The following is an 18,740-nucleotide window of genomic DNA, read 5'->3' on the forward strand; positions in this document are numbered from 1 at the left end:
GACCACCTACCGGACAGGATTTAGTGTATTAGGGCTGGGTGGGTGCTCTTCCAAAGTGCTTGAAAGTCTGCAAGTGGGGCAAACTTAGTGTCCCTGTGCAAAGTCCAGTTCAAACCAGTCCTGGGAGCCGTTAGCTCCTACTCTGGCGTGAAACTGGACAGAGAACATGGGAGTATCTTCCCCACGGTCCTGACCCTCCCGTGGGAGGATCCCCTGAATCTGTTTGTCCAACCCTCTTCTGTGGGTATAAAAGGGCTTGCCTGGCTGTAGGACCCTAGATTTGACATGGACAAGATTCTGAACAAGAAACTACTGAACTTCAACCATCTGGACACTCTGGACTTTGCGGGACCTCGACTGCACGCGACTTCGTCTCCCTCTTTGTCCAAAGCATTTTCTGTGCCTGTGAACCATTCAGGGTTCATGCAGGACCGATGGAGTATCAAGGACATTTGAAGTGTCTCCCTTGGGGTGAAGGAGTCACAACCCTGCATTCACAGGTATGTAACGCAACTGACCAGTCAGCTGATCCTGATCTCCTACGGATTCTGAAGGGTCTAGCAAAACAGGAGGTGGGTGCCTACATTCTTTGAGGTCAAGATGACCTTTGACTGAGTTTAGGGCCAGTATCCCTCGTGGGGACTGCATAACCCGAACCCCTGTGCACAACGTACTTTTGCAATTGCATATGCTTGTTGGCAATCGCCAACTAAGTGCATTGGGCTATAGATACCTTCAACCTCTGTGCACATTTCATGCAAAGGACTTTGGTCTCCTCACATTCTGTACCCTGCAAGCTGCGACTTTGTGAAATTGCTAGAGGTCCCCTTGCGACTCCTGTGCCTCCAGCCTGTGGGTCCATTTGAGGGACACCACTGATTTCCTTTGCTCCCCTGGTTGCTCCAGGCCTGCCCAGAATCCCTTTGCTGTGGTGAGTTTCCTGGTCCTTTTTGGCTTAGACCGTGACCTTCCTCGTCCTTTTTCGTGGGTTGCTGCAGCCAAGGCTTGCTGGTGCTTCCACCGGAAACCGACCCCTCAGCACACAACATCCTTCGTGGGACAGCTTGCATGCAGCTCCTGGTCATCCTCAATGTCTCCTGGTCCCTATGGCTGCTGAGTGAAGGTCTCCTTCATCGCACCTGAAGCACCCGACATTGGTGGGTATTCGTCTACAGAGCCCTGCCCTGGTCACTCCTGAGTGACCCAGTCTTTGTCCCCTCTGCTTTCAGGTTCCTTCCTTCAAAAGTCATCCTTTGGTTTCCGCCGGACACTTTTTTCCTTCCCAACAGTGCCATTTCTTTGAAGGCTCCCATTGAAAACGACGGCGGTTTCCGACAACACTTCGGCCCTATGCACCCGGCTTCTCTCGGATAGGTAACTCTGGTACTTCAGTATCTACAAGTGGAGTGGCTCTCCAAACTTCTAAGTTCCAAAGGGTTTCTTCGTAATCCACTGGGAAGGGTCCTTAAACACTAAAACTGCAACCGACTTTTCTATGGAATTGTACGTAGCATGCAGTTGTATTCTAACACTGCACCTGTGGGGTCCCTACTTACCCACCTTGGGTGGTTCCTTGTCGTCCCAGCGATTCTACACCCCCTAGGCACAGTCTTGACTCGAGTTGTGGTTCTTATACCACTATTTTAGTATATAGTTTGGTCTCCCTCTGGAGCCCACTGTGTATTAGTACTACTTATGTTTGTTTCTGTTCTACAGTATGTGATTTGTGTTTATCTGCATGTAGCAGATACTGTGAGGTATTTAAGGTGTGTTATAATAATAAATACATATGTTTTATAACTACTGTGTGGTTCTCCTTTCATTTAACCAATACAATATGGTTGCATTCTGGTAAAGCAAGCTGCTTAACATTCCTTCAAGAAGAGGCCTGAAGGCTGCTCTCCACAGCTACCACATGGATAGCTTTCTAAGGTTATCTTTGACCTCTTAAATCACCATAAGGGTTGTTTGGACTGGTGCAAGGTGCCCACTTAAATTAGTGGACCTCATATAGCAGGCCAACTTCTCACATTGGTGTGCAGGGGTTGGGTTTCAAACCTGCATTGTTTTACCAGATGAAACGTTGTATTGATTAACTGAAAACAACCAAGTACTAGGTACATATAATACTAGCTTAGATAAGTAAGTCCTACTGAACTTGGGGTTGGATAAGTTAAGGGCCTAGCACGCTCTTTCTCCAACCTAAAAGAGTTTAGCTTCCCACTAGGTTAGGTAGGTGCATACATCACACCACACTTAGTATGTCTACTAAAGGTGAAGCCAGTGGCGCTCTGCCTTCTATATACAGTGAGCTTTCATTCCAAGAATTGAAAGCCCTGTGTGCCTCTAGAAAGCTGAAGACAGAGAGAAGTGCTAACACTCAATGTCTCATTGAGGTGTTACTGTTAGATGACCTTAGGAAGACCCCTGTGTCAGATAAACAGGACAGAGTGGGCGGGACAGGGAATATAGACAGGTCAGGAGGTGACAGATTTAATGACCTAGACTCAAACCTTGGGCACGAGGACCAAGATGGGTCCCACCTGGACAACTCAGCTCTTCAGGGAGATGCTGAAGAAGGCCAAAGGCCCCCTCTTCAGCCCCCCTGGAAGGGTGAAGAGTTTACCAAGGAGATCTAGAGCTCCCTCTGCGGAATCACTTCACTCTGGAAAGTCTGTAGCGACCTCTGCATTTAGCAAGAGGGACTACTCTTTTGATAGGGAATATCAATTTCTTGAACTTGCGAAAGCTAGGCTTAGGCTCACGCAAGAGCAATTGGCCCTTGATAAAGAGTCCCTAGCAGTTCAAAGAGCTAGAAAGAAGTTGGGACTATAGTCCCATGGTGGCAGCAACAGTGTCCCTAGAGATAAAGAACATTCTTTTAACCATAGGAACCTGAGCAAGATTGTCCCTCCCTACCATGTTGAGGATGACATCCATAAGTGGATAAATGCTTTATAGAGGGCCTGTAAAGTACAATGGGTCCCTCAGGAGCAGTGGGCAGTTATCTTGTGGCTCTCCTTAGCTGACAAAGGTAGAGATAAGCTCCTCACAGTTAGAGAAGAGGATGCTGATAATTATTCAGTCCTGAAGAGTTCTCTCGTTGAGGGGTATGGCTTAACCACTGAACAGTACAGAATTAAATTCAGAGACAACCAGAAGGCACAGAATCAGGACTGGGTGGCTTTTGTGGACAGTGCCATTAAGGCTCTGGAAGGCTGGTTACTGGGCAGCAAGGTAATGATTTTAAAGGATTGTACAATTTGATTATAACGGAACAGATCCTTAATAATTGTTAAAATCTGTTGTTGTGTCCATACCTGGTTGACTGTGATCTGACTCCTCCCCAAGAATTGGGAAAGAAGGCAGATAAGTGGGTCAGAACCAGGGTGAAGCAGAAACACCAGAACCATGGTGGTTACCAAAAGAAACAGGATTGTAAAGCCTCAGATAAGGATGGGGACAAGCGTAAAGATCAAAAATCACAATCTAACAAGGGAAAAGGCAAAAAGAAACCTTGGTGATACTTATGTAAAGAAAAGACCAATTGGACAAAAGATGGCAATTGTCCATAGGCCAAGGATTCAACTCTAACCACCGCAGCCCCTAACACAACTGCTCCTCCTAATACAGTTTCAAGTGGTGGTACAGAGAACAAGGGATTAGTAGGGTTAACCTTGGGCCCTGAGATGGGTTCTGGCTTAGGTCAGAACTCCAGCTCAGACTGTACTTGTCTGTGATGGTGGCATGGACATTGCCACTTTATTTGTCAGTCCCAGTAACCTGGGCAAATGCAGGCAACAGCCTTTGATTCATACTAAGGAGGCCATGGCATACAGGGACACAGGAGCAAGTGTCACTATGGGGACAAAAGATCTTGTGGGCCCTAACCAGATCATACTTGGTGAGATGTATAAAGTGACCAATGCTAAAAATGTTAGGACTGATCATTCCTTGGCAGTTGGTAATTTCAGTTGGGGAGGGGTAATTGGCCCAAAGAAAGTTGTGGTTAGGTCAGATCTTCCAGTAGAATGCTTGTTGTGCAATGAATTGGAAACTTCAGCCTGGGCTGAGGTGGAACTAAGGACTCATGCAGCAATGATGGGCATCTCTGCAGATGTGTCTGCTGTGACCAGGTCATAGGCCAAACTGATGTCTACTGAACAGGCCCTGGATTCGGGAAAAATGGACTAGGTGCCTTCCAAGAGAAGGAGCAGGAGGGGTAAGGCTGTGTCTCCCCTTCAGGCTTAGAGAGAGGATCAGCCTCTTGAGGGAGATGTCCTCAGTCCGTGTGAAGGAACTATCCAAGGTGAACTGGAACCTGATTAGGTTGAGTTCTTGGAAACAGGGGGGCCCTTCCAGGGCAGATCTGAGTCAGGAGAATTTAACCTGCCCCTCTCTTGAACCCCACAGTCAGCAAGCTGCAGCTGAGGCTCCTGGGAGTGTCAGTGGGTCCCACAGTATCTATTGGGATGAGGGACTCCTTTTCTCATAGGGGAGAGACCTCAAGCCTGGTGCCACCAGGAGGTTGGTCATCCCTCTAAAGTTTGGGGCTTCCTACTCCCATGGGCACAAAAGGGCTTACCTGGCTGCTGGACCCTAGATTCGAAGAGGACAAGATTCTGAACAAGAAACCACTGAACTTCAACCGTCTGGACACACTGGTCTTTGCTGGACTTTGACTGGGCCTGACCTCAGCTCCCTCCCTGTCCAAAGCTTCATCTGTGCCCGTGCACCATACAGGCTCTGTCCAGGACCTTTAGAGCATCAAGGACATCCAAAGTTTCTCCCTTGTGGTGAAGGAGTCACCTGTGCAACGCGTACTTTTGCAATTGCATTTGCTTGTTGGCATTCCCCAACTAAGTGCATTGGGTTATCGATAACCCCAACCTCTGCGCACATTTCTTACAAAGGAATTTGGCCTCCTCGCAATCTGTGCCCTGCAAGCGTGACTTTTTTAAACTGCTAGAGGTCCCATCGCGACTCATATGCCTCCGGCCTGTGAGTACATTTGAGGGACAACACTGATTTTCTTGGGCTCCCCTGGTTGCTCCAGGCCTGCCCTAACTCCCCTTGTTGTGCTGAGGCCCCTGGTTCTTGCTGGGCCAGACAGTGAACTTCCTCCACCTTCTTCGTGGGTTGCCGCTGCCAAGGCTTGTTGGTGCTCCCGCTGGACACCTACCTCTCAGCACTCAACTTCCTTCATTGGACAGCTTGCATCCAGCTCCTGATCATCCTCAATGTCTCCTGGTCCCCGTGGATGCTGAGTCAAGGTCTCCTTCTTCACACCTGAAGCCCCTGACATCAGTGGGCATTCGTCTACCGAGGCCCTGTTCATTCCTGAGTGACTCAGACTCTGTCCCCTCTGCTTTCAGGTTCCTACCTTTAAGAATCCACCTGTGGGTGCCACCGGACTCTTTGCTTCTTCCCAACAGTGCCATTTCTTTGAAGGCTCCCATTGAGAACGACAATGGTTTCCGACACCACTTCGACTCTATGCACCCGGCTTCCCTGGGATAGGTAACTCTGGTACTTTGGTATCCAAGGGTGGGGTGGCTCTCCAACCTTCTAAATTCCAAAGGGTTTCTTCTAAATCCACTGGAAAGGGTCTTTAAACACTAAAACTGCAACTGCGACTCTCCCATTGAATTGTATGTAGCACCCAGTTGTGTTCTCACAATTCATCCTTCCTCTGTGGGGTCCCTACTTACTCTCCTTGGGTGGTTCTTTGGTGTCCCAGCAATTCTACAACCTCTAGACACTGTCTTGACTCGAGTCGTGGTTCTTATACCACTATTTTAGTATATGGTTTGGTCTCCCTCTGGAGCCCACTGCGTATTAGTGCTACTTACGTTTGTTTCTGTGCTACCGTATTGTTTGCTTATTGTTTATCGGCACCTAGCAGGTACTGTAAGGTATTTAAGGTGTGCTATAATAATAAATACATATTTTTTAGAACTACTGTGTGGTTCCCCTTTCATTTAACAAATACACTAAGGTTGCAATCTGGTAAAGCAAGCTGCTTAACATTCCTTCAAGACCAAGCCTGAAGGATGCTCTCCACAGCTATCACTTGGATAGTTTTCTAAGGTTATCTTTGACCTCTTAAATCACCATAAGGGTTGTTTGGACTAGTGCAAGGTGCCAACTTTAATTAGTGGACATCATATACCAGGCCAACTTCTCACACATAGCCATTTATAGCTTGACTCAGATTACATGAAAATCATGTAAAGTTTAAAATCATGAGAGTATTTCACTCTCAAACCCTATTCGTCATTATTAGTCTCGCAAATTTACTCTTGCACATACTTAGACGGTTATCATTAAGACTGGCATGCAACATCACCGAAAATCATATATGACTCATGTCGTAAAAAAACAATAAAAGAAAAGAAAGTGTACATATGACGGAAAGTTAGATAGACCCCTTGTGATGCAATAGTGTGTCTGTAAAGACCATAAAGTTACTTGCAGTATTTCTTCCTATACACTAACTAACACACACACTGAGATGAAAGTGTAACTTTACAACTGTGGGTATTCACAAAGAGCATTTATTAGCAGTAAAGATAGACTCATGTCTCAGATTTGGTCCCAGTTGAACTAAAGACCAAAACGTAAGTTTAACTGAGGCAAAAGTTTAACTTTACTACTCGTAAATGATTTTTATGAATACCGAAATTCGTAAAGTTAGACTTTTGTCTCAGTTTACCTTTGTGAATCGGGCACTTGTACTTTAGGTGATCTGTTTTAGAAAAGTACAATTATGTGACTGAGTTTGTCTGTCATAAAAATTTGGTGGAGGATAACTGATTCTATTTATTTTTATTTTTATCAACTTAATTTCTTATATCAGCAAGAAGGGCAAGAAGAGGGATGTTACAGAGGGTCCAGGATAGATGGTCAGCAGGAGCCACCGATCACCAGCGCCACTGCCAAAGGCTCTACTTACCCCTGTAAGTCCTATTATTTATTATTGCTATTTCCCTAAAGTTGGGTTTTATAATAGTTGTGGGCTTATGGATGAATCTTGGGATATTCGAATGTTGGTGCTGTATTCCAGGTTTGGAGTTGCAGCTTGGAGACTGGTGTTGCTGGTGAGAAATAATATTGCTCTGACAACCTTACCTGCTATCTTTCTTTCATGTGGTGACGGTGTACAAACCCACTCATTCAAATAACAATGAATTTGCTCTTTTTCCTCGGCCCAATATGCTACTCTTAAGTTTTGCTTTGTTTATTTTTTATACTATCTCTTTTTTTGTTCCGACTCCCCTATTCCAGTTTTGTTTAATTCCTGATATCCCTGCATTATATTTATTTTCCTTATATTACATGCTTTTGTTTTTGTGCTGGGCAGTTTATTTATACAGTATACCAGACAGTGTAGCATTAGTGCAAAAAAAGTATGAGAACCCATTGCATTTGCCCACCAACACCATATGTCTTTCATCAACCAATTCTCCATGCCTCCATTGTGCTTTAATGACTTAGTGATAATGATTATCATGGTTTATAGCTCTGCTCCACTATTATGAAACACTTTTTTGGTTGGCTTCACTGTCTGACTTGTCCAACATTGTCAACCAATCAAATGCCCAGAGTAATATTGTTGTTAGAAGATACTGCATTGCTAACTGAATGGGTGTGTATTTGTCTAATTGAAAAAATTAAGACGAGGCATATTTGACATCTAAAATATGTATAATGTTTTAATATAGCCACACAGACCGCCAGTGACGCTGGTTCAAGTAGTATCACTGTCAGTTGGGGGAAAGAAGCAGTGGCAGGGACGTGCACCGGTAAGTCATGTGAAGAATATATGGGTAAAGCATAAAATTGGCCTTTTGACTCTCCTAATCATAATCAAATCAAATTTCAATAGACCTAGGGGACCAGCAATGCACTGCTCCTGTACCAACAACTTATTTAAAACAATTGTTTGAGTGGAGCATTATTTACAATTTCTCTTTCTGCCTTTCTCAATATAGCAACTCCTGCTGGTCCATCCATACCACCCTCCAGGCAGGAGACTGTATCCAGCAGGAATACCGGTGGCTGGTGGTCCTGAAGGAAGAAGAGGCAGGAGTAGCTGCGTATCAGTCAGGCGTAAGTGCAACCAGTCCCCCTCAGCCTTCAGCTGCCAGCCCTGTGACCATTCCATTGCCTGCGCTGATGCCAGCTGATCACAACTGCTGCCCCCCCTCCGACTTTGACAGGCCATTATTGAGGTACATCCAGCAGCAGATGGATGGTATGGAGAGCTGGCTCATCAGGATGGAGCAGAGCCTGGACAAAACATTATTTTTTTTGGTGTGAGAGGGACTTGTGGGTTGAGAGGGTGGAAGGGGAGTTAGAACAGTGTTTTTTTATTTGTTGGACAATTCAGATTTTTGCCCATTGGTGGTTGGGTTCAGTTTTTTGGGGTAGAGGGGTAGGCATGTTGTGGGTGGAGATGGTGGGTTTGTTTGTAAAAAAAGAAAGGGGAAACCTATTAGATTTGACCAAAATATATGCTTGAAGTAGTTTTCTTTCCTTTTACTTTGCACTGCTGCCTTTAGTTTTTATGCAACCTGTTAACGTACTTTTAGGAGTGTATTATACTGCTTAGTTATATAGTTATACCTCGCTAACTATCTTGACCACAAGGGAAGATGCTGCCATGATCTATATTGTCTACAACATCCTAGATAAATGATTACTTGCAGCAGCAGTTAGTTACTTAACTACTAACTTAACTAGTTCACTTTACTCCATAGTAGTCTTACCTCAATATATATGAAGCAATAACAGGTGAGGCATCACAACTTCACAAGTGAGGTCCCACTTCTTCCAAGGTAAGCTCCAACTGTTTGATTAATCAGCAGGATTATCCATTTCAGGCAACAAAATGGAAAAAAAACACTGAGTTATTGGGTTATATTAAAGCTTTACAACGAATTGAGACTAGGCTACTACAAGATGACCCAACAAGAATTCCTGATAGTGATAAAATAACCAAAAATAGCAATAGTAGTAACTTGGGCAATGGGGAGCTACTAGCAGTTATGAAATCTTCAAGTCACAAAAAATTGTGTCAGAGTCTGGAGTGTACACGCTTAGGTTACACCGCTTAGGTTACACATTTATGGTTATGCACCACAAGGCCTGAATTATGATGCTGAGAAATTATATGTGTTCAATATCGAAAATATGGATACTTTTGTGCACAGATGGGTAAATGGGGCCAGTGTGGGCTATTGCTTAGAAGATCCTGCAGTGAGTTGGTGTTGCTTTCACCACATCCTCCCCATCGAGTGTGTGATCCATTGATGGTGTACATTAAGCCACACCGCAATAGATTACACAGCCCGGGGGTAGAGGGTTGGGGGTTTGATGAGTGGATGGGAAAGGGGATTTGACAAAGACAAATGCTACATAAAGACAGCATTCATATGGGCAATGAGCAGCACATCATTTGTCATCAATATGTTGTGGAAGGAAAACATTAAAGGAGTGTGACACAGTATAGTTAAACTCATCTTAAACAGTCCTTCTGCCCTGAGACCCAAGTTATCAGATATCTAAATGTCCTTCTAGGTTGGGAGCAAACCCACGCACCCAATTATGCAAACAAGATGGTTAAAAGAAAATTGATACTGTATTGCAAAATGATGTGGTGCATCGGCATTCTCCTTGGGAATACCCATCACTCCTGGGTGCCTGTCTTGACTGCTATGGTTGAAGAGATGGACTGTTAAGTTTAATGTTGGTCTTTTGTTCATGCAGGATTCTAGAAGGCCAGTGGATTGTAATAAAGAAACTGTATTTTAGAGTCAAGGAGAAGGACAGAAGGAAGGTAAGCTTTATTAGGAGTGTATCAAGAAGACTCAGAGGCAGAGCAAAAAAAACAAGAGTTTCACTTTTGCCACCAGTGCAACACAGAACCACACACACACCAGCATTTCATAAATCAATGCACCTCTCTCCATTCCACATAGCTGAGTAATAGGCCTCAGACCCATAGGGGGTCATTACGATGGCGGCGAGACCACCACTGTCATCGCCATCGGAACCACCTTCTCCACCCGCCTCACTAGGGTGGTGGGGGGTGTGATGGCGGTCAGAACCAGCAACCACCATGCATCTGATAGGCTCCTTGAGCCCGCCGGTGCAGTGAAGGGGCTTTTAGTTCCTACATTGGTGGCGGTGCCCACCAGGCACCTCCATAGGGAGTACAATGTCCCTTTCAATCCGTCTATTCATGGCGGTTAACCCTCCATGAACAAGCAGGCAGGAAGGGACTTCGGCAAGCCCATAGAGGGCCCGTTTCCCCCTGGCCTTAGGCTGAGGGCACTGGGGGGCACCTGTGGCGCCCCCTACATGTCCATACACCATGTGGCAGACACTGCATGGTGCCTAACATGTAGTGTGGGGATATATCTGGTGACCCCTTTTTATCTTGCAGCGTGTGCTGCAGTTCGCAATACACGCCTGTAGGAGAGTAGGGTCTGCAATCCTATGATCATCCAGATTTTTGCTTTTTGCTTCACTGGTTTACGACTTTCCCTGGCTGTGGGCCTGCTAATCAGACCCACAGCCTAGCTGTTCTCTCTAATCCAAATTGTACCCAGGTACTGAATTGGCACTGGGCCCTCTCAAGTCCCTGTACCCAGGGCTGAGGTGCACCCAGGAGTCTCCCAGGGGCTGCAGCATGTATTATGCCACCCCTGGGCTGACTAACTAAATCAGACACAACTGGCTGCTTGACAGCTGGGGCAGAGTGGTGTACTCACCCTCTGCTGTAGATATAGTATTCCTATATCTAAACCTAAATGGACACACAGATATCCTATCAGTCACTCCTATGGCAGGCCTTAACAATCCTGAAGGCAGAGTGCTTGGAATCGTGTGAGATGATGCTCTGGCATGAGCTGAGCCTGTCTACGGCTTTCGGGATCCCTCCCTTAGCCGTTTCCATGATATCGCATACCATATACTCTTAAGTGCATTATAATCCTCGCGGTTATATGCCAACTCTGGTATCGCTTTATCAAAACATGTCGAGTAAGGTGTCATACGAATTGGAATACTAACCCCTCGCCAATCCTGGCGACGGGGTTAGCATTCCACCCTTCTAGAGGGACACGACATGTATGTAACCTGTAACCCCGGTTAAAGTCAAACAGAGCCTTAGCTCCACAAAATGGATGCTGCCACCGAGACACAAGTCTGCCCTCCTGCTGCTGGGAGTCCTCCCAGAGCAGGAGGCAAGGACAAAGGGTTTCCTGCCAGGGGCGGTGCCAGCACCGTCCCAGACAGGATTTTGTGTATCCTAGGTAGGCAGGGCTTCAGAGGAAGGTGACTGCAAGTGGCACCCCGGTGCTCACTGTGCATAGGCCGGCTGAAACCAGTTCCAGGGGCACTCCAGCCCCTGGCCTGGGGAAAGCCCGCCAAAGGAGAGGGGTGTAACCACCCTCCTCCTGGTCCCACCCATAGGGCAGGACTTAGTCGCGTGCCAGCCCCTTTTTGCAGGATAAAGGTAGGAACTGGCCCCCTTCCAAATCAGATCATCTTTGAATCCTGAAACTACTTTCTTCAAGAAGGAACTCAAGACTCTTCCTAAGATTTCTCCCTTGTGACTAAGGAGTAGTCACCCTGCAGCAGCAGGCACCAACCAAGCATCGCGGTTTGTTGCCAGTCTCTCCTTCGGATCAAGACTGCTCCAGCACAACGAGAACCGGCTTCCCTGGCACCTCTGACCTCAACCTACATCATCAGCCCAGCTGTGATCCGTGGGTGTGACGAGACCTCGAGGGACCGGCCATCTTCAGAACTGCACGACGCTTGTCCAGCACGCCGCCTGAGTAACCCTCGACTGAGTGCCTTGGGGTAAGAGAAGCCCCGACCCTGAGCAGCTCCAGCACCGAAGTTCAGCCCCCCTGCATCCACGAGATCTGCGTGGGGCCCTTCTGCTCTTTGCTGCTCACCGCGTTGTCCAGGTCGCTTGCCCGTTGGCTAGTGGCCCCTTCACGACGCTCCACGACGACAAACACTGCTGGTCTGGTTGCTCCAAACTGGCCCTTGCTTCCCTCTATCAGAGGAGCACCCTGGACCCTCCTGGTCCACTCAAGACGCCATTTTAGGTCCACCGCGTGGGCCTTGCATTTGCCAAGACTTGTTGCCCAATCCTGGGTCCAGCGACGTCGACAGCAAGAACCTTCGTGGGACAGCTCGCACCTCCATCCTGGTCGCCGACAACGCCTCCTGGTCCGAGAGACTGCAGAGCCCAGCAGCGCCCACTCACCCGACTGCGGTGACTTCGCCCGGTGCCATCCTGGTGCCCACTTAATCACTGGCTAGTGATTCAGAACTTGGTCCCCTCTGCTTTCAGGTTTTCTTCTTCCCTGATCCAGGCTTGGATCTCTTCAACCTTTTCTTCACTGGCCGCCTGCCAGCAACTTCTTCTTCAGGCCACAAATTATGGAATCAGCACTCATCAGGAAGTATCATTCATAATGGTAAATGTCCTTCAATCAGAAATTAGTCCACTTCAAATGAACAGGTCCGAACTTGATCACGGTAGTTTTTCAATTCTTTAATGTAGTTTTCACACAGAATCTCTACTGGTCGTTTTCTGTTGCTGGCTACCTTGCCGTCGCTCTAGTCCCTTCTGAATATTCATCAGAATTAACAGACCTCTCCAATTGATACATGATCTAGAAAAATTGTGCAACTCATATTATACTCCATAAAGACAGGTTTCTGAGCCCTGAAGAAGTCTCTTTTCTGAGACGAAACGCGTTGGCTAAAGGCTAAAAAAAGAAAAAGAAATAAACCTGCTGTGAATTGGAATATTTTTCTACTGTGTGAAAACTACATTAAAGAATTGAAAAACTACCGTGATCAAGTTCGGACCTGTTCATTTGAAGTGGACTAATTTCTGATTGAAGGACATTTACCATTATGAATGATACTTCCTGATGAGTGCTGATTCCATAATTTGTGTTTTGGATTAGGACTTTGTCCTTGAAGGAACAGATAGGGTTGTGTTCCTTGGTTTTGCGAGCACCATCACAATATCCACGAGTCACAACTCAGAACAGGTGCAGGTCTTTTGCCTCAACCCTTTTGCGTTCGAAGTTTTCTTCTTCAGGCTCCTGGTCCGTCAACGTGGGTGTCCGACGCAACTTGAACCCTATGAAGCCGCAGCCCCTGGGCTAGGTAAATCCAGCACTCCGGTGCCCCAGCATAATCCAACACTCCAAGTGTTCGGATCCACTCCCGTTTTCGTCCCAACTAGTCGGGTTCGCCCGAGAACAGTAACTTTGCAACTGCTAGCCTCCATAGACTTTTTCCCGCCTTACGCGTGAGAGTTCCCACTCTGCACACGACGTCCACAGGCCTCCTGCATCTAATCCCAGTGTTTAGAATTGTAGGCCTAGCGATTCCTGAGTCTAGAAAAGTATTACTTACCTGCTAGCAAGTTCGCATTCCACTTACTGTGTATATGGTTTTTCGTGCCCCTAGGGCATTTGTGTAAATTGTGCGACTTAAAGTATTTTCGTAAGAGTTTTGTTGTGTGCTTAGCTCCCTGACTCATAAAGAGTTCAGGGTAGACTTGTTATAAATAAATATACGTTTATTTTCATAACAACTTGTGTGGTGTCCTTTCACTTGGTGTTCAAGGGGTAATGTGATGGTAAAACAGCTGGCTTAACACGCCCTCTAGAGTCTTAGCCTTAGACTGCTCGTATCCATGCTACTAGGATAGCTGATCTATAAGGTTGACTTACAACCAATCATCAATAAGGGTTGTTTGGACTGATACATAGTGATCACTAGAATAGTGAGCACTGCATATCAGGCCAACTTCTCACATTTTTGAGCAGCGGTTGGGATTTGAGCTTGCTGTTGTTTTACCACACATATCCTAAGAATATCTTGTGAAAGATCACATAAGTACTAAAGGTACATATAACTTAGCTTAAAATACTCTGAGTTCTACTGAACCAGATGTTGTAGCTCCTAGGGCCTAGCACACCCTAAACTACAACTCTAGCAAGGGATCAGTAGGTAAACATTAAGGGGTCGATTAGGATGGCGGTTTTTCCGCATCCTCCGGGCCGGCGGAAGTGTCCGCCGGCCTGGAGGATGCGGAAAAACCGCGGCGGAGACTCCAAAGACCCACCGCCAAATTAGGATGGCTGGTGGGTCTGATAATCTGTCCGCCGCTTTTCCGCCGCGGTCGGAAGGCGACCGCGGCGGAAAAGCACTAACATGTCTGGCGGTGTCTATCAGACACCGCCAGGCATATTAGGATGTCTGAAAATATATGCTTTTCCGCGGCGACTTTACCGCCGTGGAAAAGCATACGGACCTTCACTTCGGGGGCCCGTTGCGGGCCCCCTGGGTGAAGGTGGGGTGGGGGGTGCACATGGGGGGTACCTATGGTACCCCCCTGCATTTGCGTGCACAATGCAGCAGGCACCGCGCGGTGCCTGCCGCTTTGTGCACGCAAATGCTGTGCATGGATTTTTTACATTGCGGCGGATGCAGCTTGAAGCTGCACCCGCCGCAATGTTAGAGATGGAGGATGTGACCGCCACACTGGCGGTCACATCCTAATTTGATCGGAGGGAACGCCGCAGCCCATGCGGACGTTCCCTCCTCCTCAGGGGTCGCGGACGGACTCAAGTCCGTCCGCGATCCTAATCGACCCCATAGTGTAGGTAAGTGCACCACTTACACCTCACTAGAAAAGCATGTCTACCCATGTAGAGTCTTCAGAGACTCCCATTGTGGTTATTGACCCTCCACAGGTCAGCTCAAGATATGCAGCTCTCAATTTCCAGGAGTTGAGACACTTGTGTACCTCCAGGAAATTGAAACAGGGGTCTAACCCCACCACTCCCTTTCTGTTGGGTCTCTTAGAGACTTATGATGCTAGGAAAGCATCTCAGGGAGATGGGAATATGCCAGCCTTAGAAGGGCACCTTGGTGATCCAGACCTCCACAACACTGTAAATGCAGTTGAGGAGGAGGACCCTGAGGAACTCTCTGGGGATGAGGTAGACAAAGGTCTTGAGGTAGTCAGAAGGCTAACTAGGGCCAACATAGACTTGCTTGGGCTAGGATCTGGGGGACCCCCAGTACTGACCCTAAGTAGGCCTAACCTTGGAGTTAGGAGAGATAGATCTCTTTCTAGGGACTCCAATAGATCTCTGCACTCTAATGCCTCTTCTCAGAGGAGAAGGAACTCTCCCCAGAGGAGATTGACTTCCCCTCAGAGAATGGAGCATGAAGCTAGGATGAGGCAGGCTACTCTGAGGATTGAAAGGGAAGAACTTGCCCTGGCCAAAGAGAAGCTTGCCTTTGCAAGAGAGCAGCAGATGAGTGGGTTAGCTCCCACTGGTGGCAGCAATCTCCCAAGAGATAGAGAGAAGGGTTTAGACACTAAACACCTGACAAAAATAGTGCCCCCCTTTAAGCAAGGGGATGACATCCAGAAATGGATGGCTGCTTTGGAGAGGGCCTGCACTGTGCAGGGCATTCCCCAAAGTCAGTGGGCAGCTATACTGTGGCTCTCCTTTGATGGTAAAGGTAGAGACAAGCTCCTCACTACAAGAGTGGAGGATGCTAATGATTACCAGGTCCTGAAAAATACACTGGTTGATGGGTTTGGTTTAACCACTGAGCAGTACAGGTTGCTGTTCAGAGACACCCAGAAAACTCAGTCTCAGGACTGGTCTGACTTTGTGGATAGTGCCACTAAGGCTTTGGAGGGCTGGTTGCTGGGTAGCAAGGTTACTGATTACACAGGATTGTATAATCTGATGATGAGAGTACACATTTTAAATAATTGTCAGAACCAGTTGTTGCACCAGCACCTTGTTGATTCAGATCTGACCTCTCCCCAAGAATTGGGAAAGAAGGCAGACAAATGGGTCAGAACAAGGATCAAGCAGAACCAGAACCAGGGTGGTCAGAAGAAAGCAGACCAGAAGGGTAATACTAAGAGTGAACAAAATGACCAGAAGTCTTCAACAGGTCCCCAACAAACCAAAGAGGGTGGGGGTCAGGCTTCACAGCAGAAAAAGAAGACTCAAGAAGGCCAGTCAAAAAGGTGGTGCCAGTACTGTAAAAGTAAGTCTCACTGGTTTAGTGAGTGCACCAAAAGAGGAGGGCAAACCTCTACCACTACAGCCCCTAAGGCAACTGCACCCCCTAGTACAGTCAGTAGTGGTAGTGCACCTCCCAAGGGATTAGTTGGGTTAACCTTGGGAACTGAGGAGTCTGACAACTTAGTTGGCACACTCACTCAGGCTGTCCTTGTCTGTCCAGGGGATATGGATATGTCCCCTGATGTAAGTCCCAATACTTTGGGCAAATACAGGCAGACACCTTTAATAAATGGCAAAATGGCTCAGGCCTATAGGGACACTTGTGCCAGTGTCACCATGGTGACACCTAACTTTGTGGACCCTGGACAGATCATGCCAGGTACAGATTTCCTGGTGACCAATGCCAGCAACGTCACTACCAGTCATAGTATGGCGATTGTTGCTTTCTCCTGGGGAGGGGTAAGTGGTCAAAAGAAAGTTGTAGTCAGTTCAGACCTCCCAGTTGATTGTTTGTTGGGCAATGATTTGGAGTCATCACTATGGTCAGAAGTGGAGCAGAGGACTCACATGGAAATGTTAGGCTTGCCAGCACATGTGCTTGCTGTGACTAGGTCACAGGCCAGAAGATGCCCCACTGAACAGGTGCTGGATCCTGGAAGAATGGACCAGACACCTCCCAAGAAGAAGAGCAGTAAGGGTAAGGCTTTGCCTTCCCCCTTGCCCCAGGTTGAGGATCAAGTCTCTGAGGAGGCTGATCTGAGAGAGCTGAGGGAAACTGAGCCTAAAGAACTTGAACTTGATCAAGTTGAGTTTCTGGGCCCAGGGGGACCCTCCAGAGAAGACCTGGGGAAGGCACAGTTAGACTGCCCTTCCCTTGAACCCCTCAGACAGCAGGCTGCTGCTGAGGCTGCAGGGAATGCCACAGGTGCCCACAGGGTATACTGGGAAGATGGACTCCTGTACTCTGAGTCAAGAGACCCCAAGCCTGGTGCAACCAGGAGGCTGGTCATCCCCTTGTCTCTGAGAGGTTTCCTTCTCACCTTGGCCCATGAGATTCCCCTTGCAGGTCACTTAGGTCAGACAAAGACTTGGGACAGGCTTGTCTCACACTTTCACTGGCCCCACATGAATGAGAATACCAAGGAGTTTTGTCGCTCCTGTGTCACTTGCCAAGCCAGTGGTAAGTCAGGTGGCACAACAAAGGCCCCCCTCATACCACTACCTGTGGTGGGGGTTCCCTTTGAAAGAGTGGGGATTGACATTGTTGGTCCAATGGAACCCCAGACAGCATCAGGGCACAAGTTTATACTGGTGGTGGTGGACCATGCCACCAGGTATCCTGAAGCTATTCCACTTAGGACCACTACAGCACCTGTAGTGGCAAGGGCCCTAGTTGGAGTGTTCTCCAGAGTGGGCTTCCCTAAGGAGGTCGTTTCTGACAGAGGTACCAACTTCATGTCAGGATATCTGACTGCAATGTGGAAGGAGTGTGGTGTGAACTACAAGTTCACCACACCCTACCACCCACAATGCAATGGGCTTGTTGAGAGATTCAACAGGACCCTCAAAGGGATGATTCATGGACTACCTGAAACTGGGATGTCCTGATCCCCTGCCTCTTGTTTGCTTACAGAGAGGTCCCACAGAAGGGGGTTGGCTACAGCCCTTTTGAACTTCTGTATGGGCATCCTGTAAGAGGACCCCTGTGTTTGGTGAAGGAAGGATGGGAGAGACCTCTCAAAAAGCCTGCAACCAACATAGTGGACTATGTACTTGGTCTCCGCTCCAGGATGGCTGAATACATGGAGAAGGCATCCAAAAACCTAGAGGCCAGCCAAGAACTCCAAAAAGCTTGGCATGACCAGAAGGCTGCCCTGACTGTATACCAGCCTGGGCAGAAGGTGTGGGTACTGGAGCCAGTGGCACCAGCAGCCCTCAAAGACAAATGGTCTGGGCCCCACACCATCATTGAGCAAAAGGGAGAGGTCACCTACCTGGTGGACCTTGGAACCCCCAGGAGCCCCCTCAGGGTGCTCCATGTGAACAGGCTCAAGGCATATGTCGACAGGAAGGACATGAGCTTGCTCATGGCCACAGATGAGGGACAGGAGGAAGAGAGTGACCCTCTCCCAGACCTGCTCACTCAGAATCCTGATGATGGATCAGTAGATGGTGTTGTCTTTTGTGGCAGCCTCTCTGAACATCAGCAACAGGATTGCAGGCAAGTTCTGCAATCCTTCAGACATATGTTCTCTCTGACACCCAGCCAAACTGATTGGTGTACCCATGAGGTTGACACTGGAGACAGTCTGCCTGTCAAGAGTAAAATCTACAGACAGCCTGATCATGTCAGAGACTGCATCAAAACAGAAGTGCAGAAAATGTTGGAGTTGGGAGTCATTGAGCCCTCAGATAGCCCTTGGGCTAGCCCAGTAGTTCTAGTGCCAACGCCTCACACCCAGGGTGGTAAGAGAGAGATGAGGTTTTGCGTAGACTACAGAGGCCTCAATGCAGTCACTAAGACTGATGCCCACCCAATACCAAGGGCAGATGAACTTATAGATAGATTGGCTTCTGCCAACTACTTAAGCACATTTGACCTGACAGCTGGGTATTGGCAAATCAGGTTAGCTG

This window comes from Lissotriton helveticus, chromosome 3_1 (assembly GCF_964261635.1).
Source record: "Lissotriton helveticus chromosome 3_1, aLisHel1.1, whole genome shotgun sequence".
Classification (NCBI taxonomy): Eukaryota; Metazoa; Chordata; class Amphibia; order Caudata; family Salamandridae; genus Lissotriton; species Lissotriton helveticus.